This window comes from Panicum virgatum, chromosome 4N (assembly GCF_016808335.1).
Source record: "Panicum virgatum strain AP13 chromosome 4N, P.virgatum_v5, whole genome shotgun sequence".
NCBI classification, from domain to species: Eukaryota; Viridiplantae; Streptophyta; class Magnoliopsida; order Poales; family Poaceae; genus Panicum; species Panicum virgatum.
This window is the reverse complement of record NC_053148.1, coordinates 24,001,844-24,011,782: the sequence shown is the minus strand read 5'-3', so window position 1 is coordinate 24,011,782 and position 9,939 is coordinate 24,001,844. Positions and strand designations below refer to the sequence as shown.

At 45.1% G+C, this 9,939-nt stretch overlaps 1 non-coding gene across 1 annotated transcript; it reads left to right on the top strand.

Annotated features, from left to right (window-relative positions):
* Positions 1 to 2,857: 2,857 nt before the first annotated feature.
* Positions 2,858 to 2,964, top strand: LOC120671682. The gene has a single exon (XR_005673781.1). It is a non-coding gene; the product is annotated as a small nucleolar RNA R71 (small nucleolar RNA).
* Positions 2,965 to 9,939: the final 6,975 nt, after the last annotated feature.

Below are 9,939 nucleotides of genomic sequence, written 5' to 3'. Positions count from 1 at the left end.
TGTGAATGACATGAAATGATGTGATGCATGATTATTGCATCAAGGACTGTATTTCAAAAGTTTACAACAGATTCAAAAGTCAACACTATGCATTGTATTATCATGAAACTTTTTAATTTATCCAAAATTAACTGAGCAAGAATGAAAATATAGGATTTAGATATCAAAATAGCCAGCAAGATCTGGCATAACACCAAGAGGAATAGAATGACTATTGATGTGGTTTTTGTTAACAAACATCATGGCTTAACCAGGGAGCCATGAAGGAAAAGGAATAATGGTTTTGATAGGAATAGATTCAAGGCATTAACCAAGGGTTGGATTGATTAATAAGCTAAGATCAATGGTAAGGTTCATATAAGATCCAAAGCCACAAACTTAAAAAAGACATTCTCAAATAAAGCTTTTTAAGAAGAATGTGGAAAAAATATGATTCTGATTCAAAGAATTATATGGTTTCACCAATTTCAGAAAGTAACAAACCCCCAAGTGGTACTGGTTCATCATTTGAGATTCTATGGAACGAAAAGATCATCAAGACATCAAGATGGAACTATGGATAAAGACATGACTCAATCTCCCTCTCTCAAACCATAGACTTTCTTGGGTTTAATCTAAGTGCTCTAATAACATGCTCCCCAAACCAAGCTTTCATTCAACTCGTTGTTCAACCACACTAAAACATATTCATGAAAACAAACTCTAGAGATTCCTTAAGAAGACTCATGTAACATTTTCTAATTCTAGGAATCTAAGTAAACATAAACCAATATGCATGCACGTCCTGTTCGTTCCTCACAAGATAAACAATTGCCAACTATGGTTGGGCTTACGTGGTTAGCACGGTGGCATAACATAGGTACGGCTCTCCCTATATAGCTAGTCGATAAATTCTAACCATTCTTAACTTATCGAATCGCGGTTAGTGTACCTACAGAAAATTGACAGAACATATATATATCCATTGAACCTTTCCTGCCAGCACTCATGAAAGCATCCCCATACATTACCGCTCACTATAGAAGCGGCAGCCATATAATTTCCGCCATATGGCCAACGTTAACATACGCTACTCAGTGGCGTATTCACAAGTTCCTTTACTCCCAATATAGTCGACCGAGGTCGGTATATTGGCAGCAGCTCAAGTAGGTCACTGCTTGAGCGCAGCATTCGGTTCGCATCGCCGACGGGAAGGTCAGACTCCCTCAGCTGACTGAGTACACTTTACTTCCAATATAGTCGACTAAACCCTCCGCAAAAGCTATAATCACACATCCTATTCAAATATAACTATAAAAAGGACCTTGCATAAAATCATAATTACACAAATAACCTTTATATTTACAAAAAGATCCTTTTTCAAGCAATTCAAGCACATGATGCATAAAATAGATACACAACTACTGTGCAGACACCTAGGGTGTCACATTTCCATACTGTATTGGTGATGAAATCAGGGATCTTCTGATCATCTTCCACTGGGTCGGTTGGTGGAGTATGAGTTTCCCAATCCTCCCAAGCTGGCTTGGAAGAGGGGTGATAGTCTTGATCATCCCAACCGGTCTTTGCCCATAGCCCTTGTTTCTTACTGTCCTCATGAATCAGGAATACCACTTTCTTGTTTTGGAATTTAAATTTTGTGGTCTTTCCCATGATACGGAGGCTGATTCTTCCTCTCCCCACATCAATTCTGGCATTTGCATCCTTGAGAAATGGTCGCCCAAGTATGAGCGGAATTCCAAGATCTCCTTCCATATCAAGGACTATGAAGTCCACCAATATGTAGGTATTTTTGACTTTTACCATCAACATTTCCACAACTCCTTCTAGATATCTTATCGTGGAATTTGCCAGCTGAACACATATAGTGGTATGGGAAATTGATGGATAGCCTAGCTTCTCGAAAGTCACCTTGGGCATGATGTTAACGCTAGCTCCAAGGTCACAAAGGGCGTGATCAAATTCATAATCAAAGATTGAGCAGCTGATCACTGGGGTTCCGGGATCTTCTCTTATTGTGGCTGCCAACTCTCCCCACGCACCTCTTCTTGGGTGTGTGAGCTTCTCTGCATACCTGAGGGATGTCCTACTATGGGGCCCTTTCCACATAGCATTGATGACATTCACGCTTTCTAGAGTTGATTCGGGTTGCCCCAGAATCTTCCCTAGTTCAGCAGCAGGTGTAGCAACAGCTAGTTGAGCCAATTGAGTTTCTAGCGCCTTATTGAAACTTAGCTAGTTCTTCATAGCAGTGGAGAATCTGTCCATCTTGGCATGGATGGTCTCCATAGATTTTTCTGTAGCGGCCAACTTCTTCTGAAGGGACTCATTGATCTTCGCTTGGCCGTAGACAAGATCTCTCAAGGTAGGCTGGTTAGGACCGAAAGAATTCGAATTCCCATTACCTCCTTGGTAATATGGGCGTGGTTGATTCCACCCCTGACCTCCTTGTTGACAAAACTCATTGCTGCCATTGAGGAATCGAGCTTCTTCTTGGGTTTCTGGGCAATTGTCGCCCGGATGTCCAACATTCCCGCAGACCTCGCACGTCATGCGAGTTTCCAAGGCTTGAAGTGTTTGCATCTGCACCTTATCATGGGAATAATCCTCAAATTTCTTGAGGAGGAGATCAATCTTCATAGCGAGCGTGTCGACCTACTTGACGGAGTGCATACCTCGCTGGCGCGGTTGGAGGCGATCATCGCTCCAACCTTGGTTGGAAACCATCTTCTCTATCAATGATGTAGCTCTTTCAATGGTCAGCGAGAAGAAAGCTCCACCCACAGCGGCATCCACATGATCACGGGATGACTGTGTCAACCCGTTGTAGAAGTTCTGTAGAATGAGCCAATTATCCATTCCATGGTGCGGACACGCTAGAATATACTCCTGAAGCCTCTCCCAAGCTTCCGGAATTGACTCATGTGATGCCTGCTGGAAGTTCGAAATCTGACCACGAAGAGCATTGGTTTTGCCCGTCAGGAAGAACTTCGAGAGGAACGCCTTGGCACATTTGTCCCAAGTATCCACAGTAGCCTTGTTAGCATAAAACCATTGCTTCGCTCTCCCCAAGAGAGAAAACGGAAACAGATGGAGCCGGATTGCATCTTGCGATACACTCTTGATAACAAAAGTACTGCAGAGCTCCAAGAACTGCTGGAGATGAGCGCTGGCATCCTCATTGGCCCTGCCACAAAATGGGCTGGCCTGCACCATCGTAATGAGACCCGTCTTGATCTCAAATTTTTCTCCTCCAGTGTTAACCTCGGGTCCGGTCGAGACCTGGCTAGTAGACGGATCAGAGTAATCACGGAGTGTCTTCTGGGCCATAGCTATAGGAGCTGACAACGATGCGATGACTGGATCGACTGCCGAGAGTGAACTCCGAGGTGACATGAGACGAGCTCGCGTCCTCCTCAAAAGTGACTCTGGATCGGAATGAAAGTTTTGCGGCAAGTCGAAACCGGTCATACACTACCCTGTTTTCATATCAACGAAGACAAGAAAACAAAGCCAAGTTAACCTGTTTAGCAAGCGAATACCAATTTCGATTTTGTTCACAACTCTGTCTATATATTTCACTCTGTGCCTTCCCCGGCAATGGCGCCAAAAATGCTTGTTGGCGCCTACCAACGTCACCTAGCGATGACGCCCGCAGACGCCAATTTGGGACGGCAGTATTTCATGAACCACGAATAGATCCGCAAGCGCACGGAATACCGCTGTAGCATTTTACCCGGGAGTATACCGGGGTGTCATTTATATTTCCGCAGGGGAAGGCGATGAGTGAGAGAATATATGGATTAGTTGGTGAGCTCTATCTAGATTGGATATTCTCATGCATAAACAGGGGTAAGATAATAACATGGTAGGAGGTAGTATGACACACACACAAACTACTCTCTTGGATAAAAGAATAAAGGTTACTTTAGGCCGGGAGCAAGGTAAAAGTCAGAGCTCGAGTCAGCTATGCTAGCCTAGCTATATCTACACTTTCTCATTAGTTAGCTCGTCAGAGATTAAACTACACAACAGGGAGATCGCTATCGAAGTAACGGGAGGAGCCCGTACACCCCGGTGACTTTATGTACCTCCTACCCATACTGAACGTGGAGGATTACTAAAAGGCACGGACAGGGCTGTCACCACCTGCCGGTTACCTCTACAAACCGTGGGTATAGTTGACATCCAGCAACTCTTAGCTAATCTAGACACCATGTCTACACTAGTAAGGGAAACTCTAGTGTCCCACGTAGAGCCCCCACCCTCCGGATGTATGAATACTAGAGTAGTTGATAGAGTTCTAAGAATAAAAGACTAACCATCTCCAGCACAGGACGATCATGCAATGCAAGCATTGAATAATAATGCAACCATGACAAGAAGCATATACTCGATAACTCAGAATATACTTCAAGCAGATATCGGTAACCATAGTCTAATTCTATTACAAACGACCGAATATTACAAGAAAGAGCTAGAGATGAACCCATACCAGACTCTCGAGCAACTCTGGTGACTCGATGACTCCTAGACTTCTCCTAAACTCCACTAAGCCTAAAGACTATGCAAGGAATGCAAGAGAGGAAGAGGTGTGGGTGTGGGGGTGTGTGTGTGTGTGTGTGTGTGTGTGTGTGTTCTATTCTCTACCCCCCTTCTATTTATAGCAGGGAGCCACCAGCCGCAGCACCCCAAACCGACGTTGTGAGCCAACAGGGAAGCGCCACGTGCCTTGGTTGAGGCGGTGGGGCCCACGGGCCTGGACGGCTGACCAGGTAGGTCGGTCGGCCTGCCCGGGCCGCCAACCGCCCCCAACTTCTTCTGGCAAGCTGTCTTGGGCCTCCTTGTCTGATCCACGTTGGGATTGGCCTGTCTTGACTTGTTTGAATTGGGTTCTTGCATCACTTTTGGTCCATCTGAGCCTGAATCAGTGCTTTGATAATTTCTGTGATTTTATGTTGGGCCAAAGTGTGCTTGTAACCTGCATATTAGCTTGTAAACACAGCTTGCATATTCTAAAAGGTAAAGTGTGGTTTAGGGACTTTATTGGATAAGGATGCGTGTAAGAAATGTAAACTCTCATGATTTTCTGATCAAGTTGACACCTGGAAATGGTCGTTAGTTAGCGTCAACAAGATCCCCCAAGCTGTCCATTGCTCATCCCGAGCAAAGTAGGACAAATCAGGTTGTTGATCAGAAAATCACTTTGACTCGTACCTTACCTGTCATGTCATAGTCTGAAGCAAAGAGATTCATCTATAAGCTTAAATAAGTTGGTTAGCATACCTTTGCTCAATTACCTTACTCCCTCATGGGGCTTTTTAGCTGTCTTCTTGTCTTGGGTTATTGAGAGTTAGAACGGTGCATAAAGTAGTACTTACTTGTTCATAGATCCGCAATTCATCTGGAGACACTGTTTTGAAAGATTTTTGAAAACATGGCAAAGCTCCCAAGATAACTCTCTCGAGGCACTCATCTTGTATTTCCTTACCAGGGCAGTGTTTGCCTTTGATCTTCCCTACCACTACAAGCCTTTGTGGAGCTCAAGGTAGGATAAGAACAGGGCTCACTTGTATTCTATTTATTGTAAAGTCAAAGAGAGGATCCATGGAGAAACAAGTCATGCAATCTCGATCAAAAGGTGCAAGTGTATGAGTGGATGGATGGATGGATGAATATGGCTTACTCCTTGAGGTAATGGCTTTTCTCTCTCGAATCATCCCTGTCTCTCTTTCTCTCTCTCTCTCTCTCTCTCTCTTTTTGAGACATGGTTAACCCTCTTTTTTTTCTCTTTTTTTTGGGTCATGCTTCTTTGGCTTGTCATCTTTCTCTTCTTTTTGGGGCAACCATAATCTGACTTTATTTTATTTCAGGGATGTTCTACGAGAGAGATCACCGAGACATGGAGCATTTATTGATGTGGAATGGATGGTGGTGCTAATTCCCAGTGTAGGAATATAGCAAATGGATGGGACGCTTACGTGCTTATGATCGAGAAAGCATGAAGAATATCTCACTAGGGTCACCCAATTTGACAAAACTCAACAGAACATCAAGCAACATATGTACAAGGTTTTTTTTCATGGAATATGGCATATGGCTCTAGTAGGACATTGCATATCGCTGGGGAACTTGCCTTTTAATTTTTTTTCGAAAACAACTCCAAACTTCAAGCATCACTAGAACAAGCTTGCATAACCTTATTTACCATATCTGAACTCACAACAACTTACACTCGGATCAAGCATATGCAACCCACGGAACTTTCAGATTTATTGGCAAAATATTTGTATAACCAACGAATATAAACTCAAGAGAACTCTTATTTTCAACTAGGCACAACAGACATGATAGAGCAAAGCAAAACTCATCCTTTCAACTTATCAAAAGGGAGTTAAAACATTCTTACCGCGCATCATGGAAAAGGGAAATAAAGCAGTAAATTTTTATTTTGTTTTTAAAAGTTTTTATCAAATTTTATTGAAAGTAAATAAAGGGATACAGTTGACTTAGGGGAGGGAACCTCCCCCAAGCTAGCTCTTAGTTTAGGGTCTGAAAAGCAGGACCTTTCTCCATACCTGATCAGGTTGAGGTCGTTTCGTCCGTACCTGGAGAAGTAGTAGTGGTCGATGACGTCTTGTTCTTCTTGCGCTATACCTTCTTGGTCTTCTTTGGTGGCGTAGCCGGCATAGGAACAGGATCCTCGGATGTAGTAACCTTTGATTTACCCTTCTTCTTAGACCTTTTTGAGTTCGCTGGATCTTCTTTTATAAGTGTCTTCATAAAAGGTATAAGACTATCTTTCTGAGAGGGTGTGCCTTCGACTTCTTTGATTTTCTGAGGATTTGGCCCAAATTTGATCCGGTTCATCAAGCATTGCTCTCTCTTGGGTCGAAAGTCAAATTTCTCCTCTTTACCAATGATATGGAGTCGGATTTCTCCGGCCCCAACATCAATATGTGCATATGTTGTATTGAGGAATGGCCGTCCTAGAATGAGAGTAGTCTCCTTCTGATTATCCATATCAAGTACCACAAAATCGACTGGGACGAAAAAGTCCCATACTCTCACTAGGACATCCTCAGCGATTCCTTCTAGGTGCCGTACTGAGGAGTCAGCCAATTGCAACTGCATGGGTGTTGGTGTCAACTCTGTGTAGTTGAGTTGGTCAAAGACCGCCTTCGGCATCACACTAACACTGGCTCCCAAATCACATAAGGCTTTGTCGAAGTTCTGTGCCCCTATCGAACATCTGATAGTTGGGAATCCTGGATCCTTCTTCTCAGGCAGTTGTTGAAGTATAGCTGCACTGCATGCCTCAGTGAGCTTGATTACTTCAGTAGTTGGCAGTGGTCGCTTGTTGTTGATTATGTCCTTGATATAACGAGCATAGGTCAGAACCTTCATCGCATCCATCAAGGGCACATTGATGTTCACTTGTTGTATTATCCCAACAAAGCAGCTGAACTGCTCATCTGTACTTGGCTTCCTTGGCCTCATAGGGAACGACAATACTTGGGTATCATAAAATTCATGCGGAGCCATCTTCCCTTCATGAACCTTCTCGGGTTCCTCCTCCCGAGGTGGTTCTTCTGCCACCGAGCTTGCTTTCTTCCTATTAACATGGTCAGGATAAGGCGAGTCTTGAGTAGTTTTACCTCCTCGTGTGGTTATCGCCTTAACGTTCTGTTGTCGGTCAAAACCCACCGGCGAGTAGCGACAGGCAACACGAAGAGCCGGGAGGATGCTGGGGCGCTGGCTGGCACCGGTCCCTCGGTCAACGGCCCAGATCCTGGCACACGCCGATGCTTCCGGAGATGCAGGGCGTGCCATCTAACCTATAACCGATCAGGAAGGTGCGAGCGTGCTTTCGACGATTTGCCTGCATGCATAAACACGTGTAAATATTAGTCCGAGCCGTGGTCGGCTCCCCGGGACGACTCTTGCATCGGCTTTTAAAGAGCCGATCGAGTCCCGGTGTCAGATCAGATCTATATATATAAATCCGGATATTGACAGTTAAAACAGATAACAGTAAAACTTGCTTTAATTAAATCTAGTTGATCCAATCCACGACGGTTAAAGCTTCACTACTGGATCAGATCATCCTACACGTAATTGGGCCTAATGAGCAAGATAGATGGCTAAACCCTAACCATAACGGAGGCCTAAGAACTAGCAAGAGCCGATTCCCGGAACAAATCCCCATTAAGGCCAAAACAAAGCATCTGACATACCACCGGAACATCCAATCCGTTTGCAAGGCCTAATCTAGTAGATATTGAGCCAATTCTCATGGAACAAGAACAAACCGTAACAGATCGGATCTACTAAATGAAACAAAGCAAGGTATTATCTCCGCACGACTAACTCTATGTAGCGAGAATTAGCATAAGATTAGAACATGATCGTACAGAGATATCATGATGTTCACAGATGATAAACAAGTAAGCGCATAATGAATCTACTAAAACATGCTGCGAAACATCAGGATAACTAGTATAACTCGCCATCAAAAACGCTTCAGCACGAGTAATACCAAGATAGAAGCAAGAACAAGGGCACCCTGATCGCGAGGGGCAATCAGGGCAGCATGGAACTTACTTGGATGAAACCCTAGAATTAGGGGCGGCGGTGCGCCGAGGTGTTGTTGCAAAACGTGATGACGTTCCTTCTTTACAAATGTCATAGGGTACATATTTATAGTCCGGAGACTTGGAAAACAATCTAAACTAATGTGTCCATATTGGATTCTATCTCTAACTCAAACTGAACTTAAACCTAAAGGTACATGGCCCAGGTGGCCCGAACGCCCACGCAGGAGCCGATTCGTAAGCCTCCATTAACTTCTGCATCAAGCCCAACTCACTTGCGGCCCATTAATTAATCCTGTTAATTTATGGCGATAACACATGCCCCCTGGTTTTGGCAATGATAATTCCAAAACCATCTCGTTGCCTCATCTTCCTGTTAATGCTCATTAAAACGCACTACAACCACCATGGAAGACGCAATGTCTCTGCAGCCGGCTCCTCGTAGAATGTGAAAGTGCCGATTCATCTTCTATTTTTTTCTATTTAATCTCACCCTGAATCGACTCCTTTCACCACAAACTCGTCTTCCTCCCCCGGCCAAACAGCACAGAGCACCCAAACCTCCTGTAGCCATGGCGATCTCCTCCTCCTCTGGCTCCAATTCCATCGGCTCCCCTCTTTCCCCCTCTTCCTCGAGTTCCTCCGTCTCCTCCCTCGACCCCATCTCCGAGAGCCGACGCCGGAATACAACCCGACGGCAGCACACGAGGCGCTCGCTCCTCTGCATTGGGATGCAGTGGAGTTCGACTTCGGGGTCGTCTCTTAAGGCGACGAACCCAAGACCAACAGCGAGGACCTCCGGCTCCTGTCCCAGGAAGAGCTGGAGGAGAGTAGCGACGACCACTTCTCCTGGGACGGAGTCGATTCCTGCTCGGAAGAGGAAATCGACTCCTCCACTGACGAAGATGACTCGATGGCCGGAAGCGCCTTCCAATTCCTCGGCTCCTCCGAGGAGGACAGCAAGGAGGAAAGCAACGGCAGCGGCGGCGGCTGGAGCAGCGACGACGAGGCCAGCGACGGCAGCAGCACTGACAAGAGCGGTGGCAGCGACGACGACGGCAACGACAGCGATGGCGGAAATGTGCCGGCGCGAAGCCCCAAGCGCCGTAGGCACCTAGGTACCTACAGGTGGTAGATGTAGGTAGTACTGTAGGAGTAGTGCTGTAGCGTAGATCGAGCCGAATGATTCGCTCCTTTGTCAAATCGGCTCTTCCTCTTGTAAAACCTTTATCTTTAATGAATAAAGTTCCTTATCACTTAATTGCTTGCTCGGACAACCCTCCAAAAGCCGATGGCACCGCATCGGGCTTTACCAATATTCAAGAGCCGACGAAATTCAAAACTG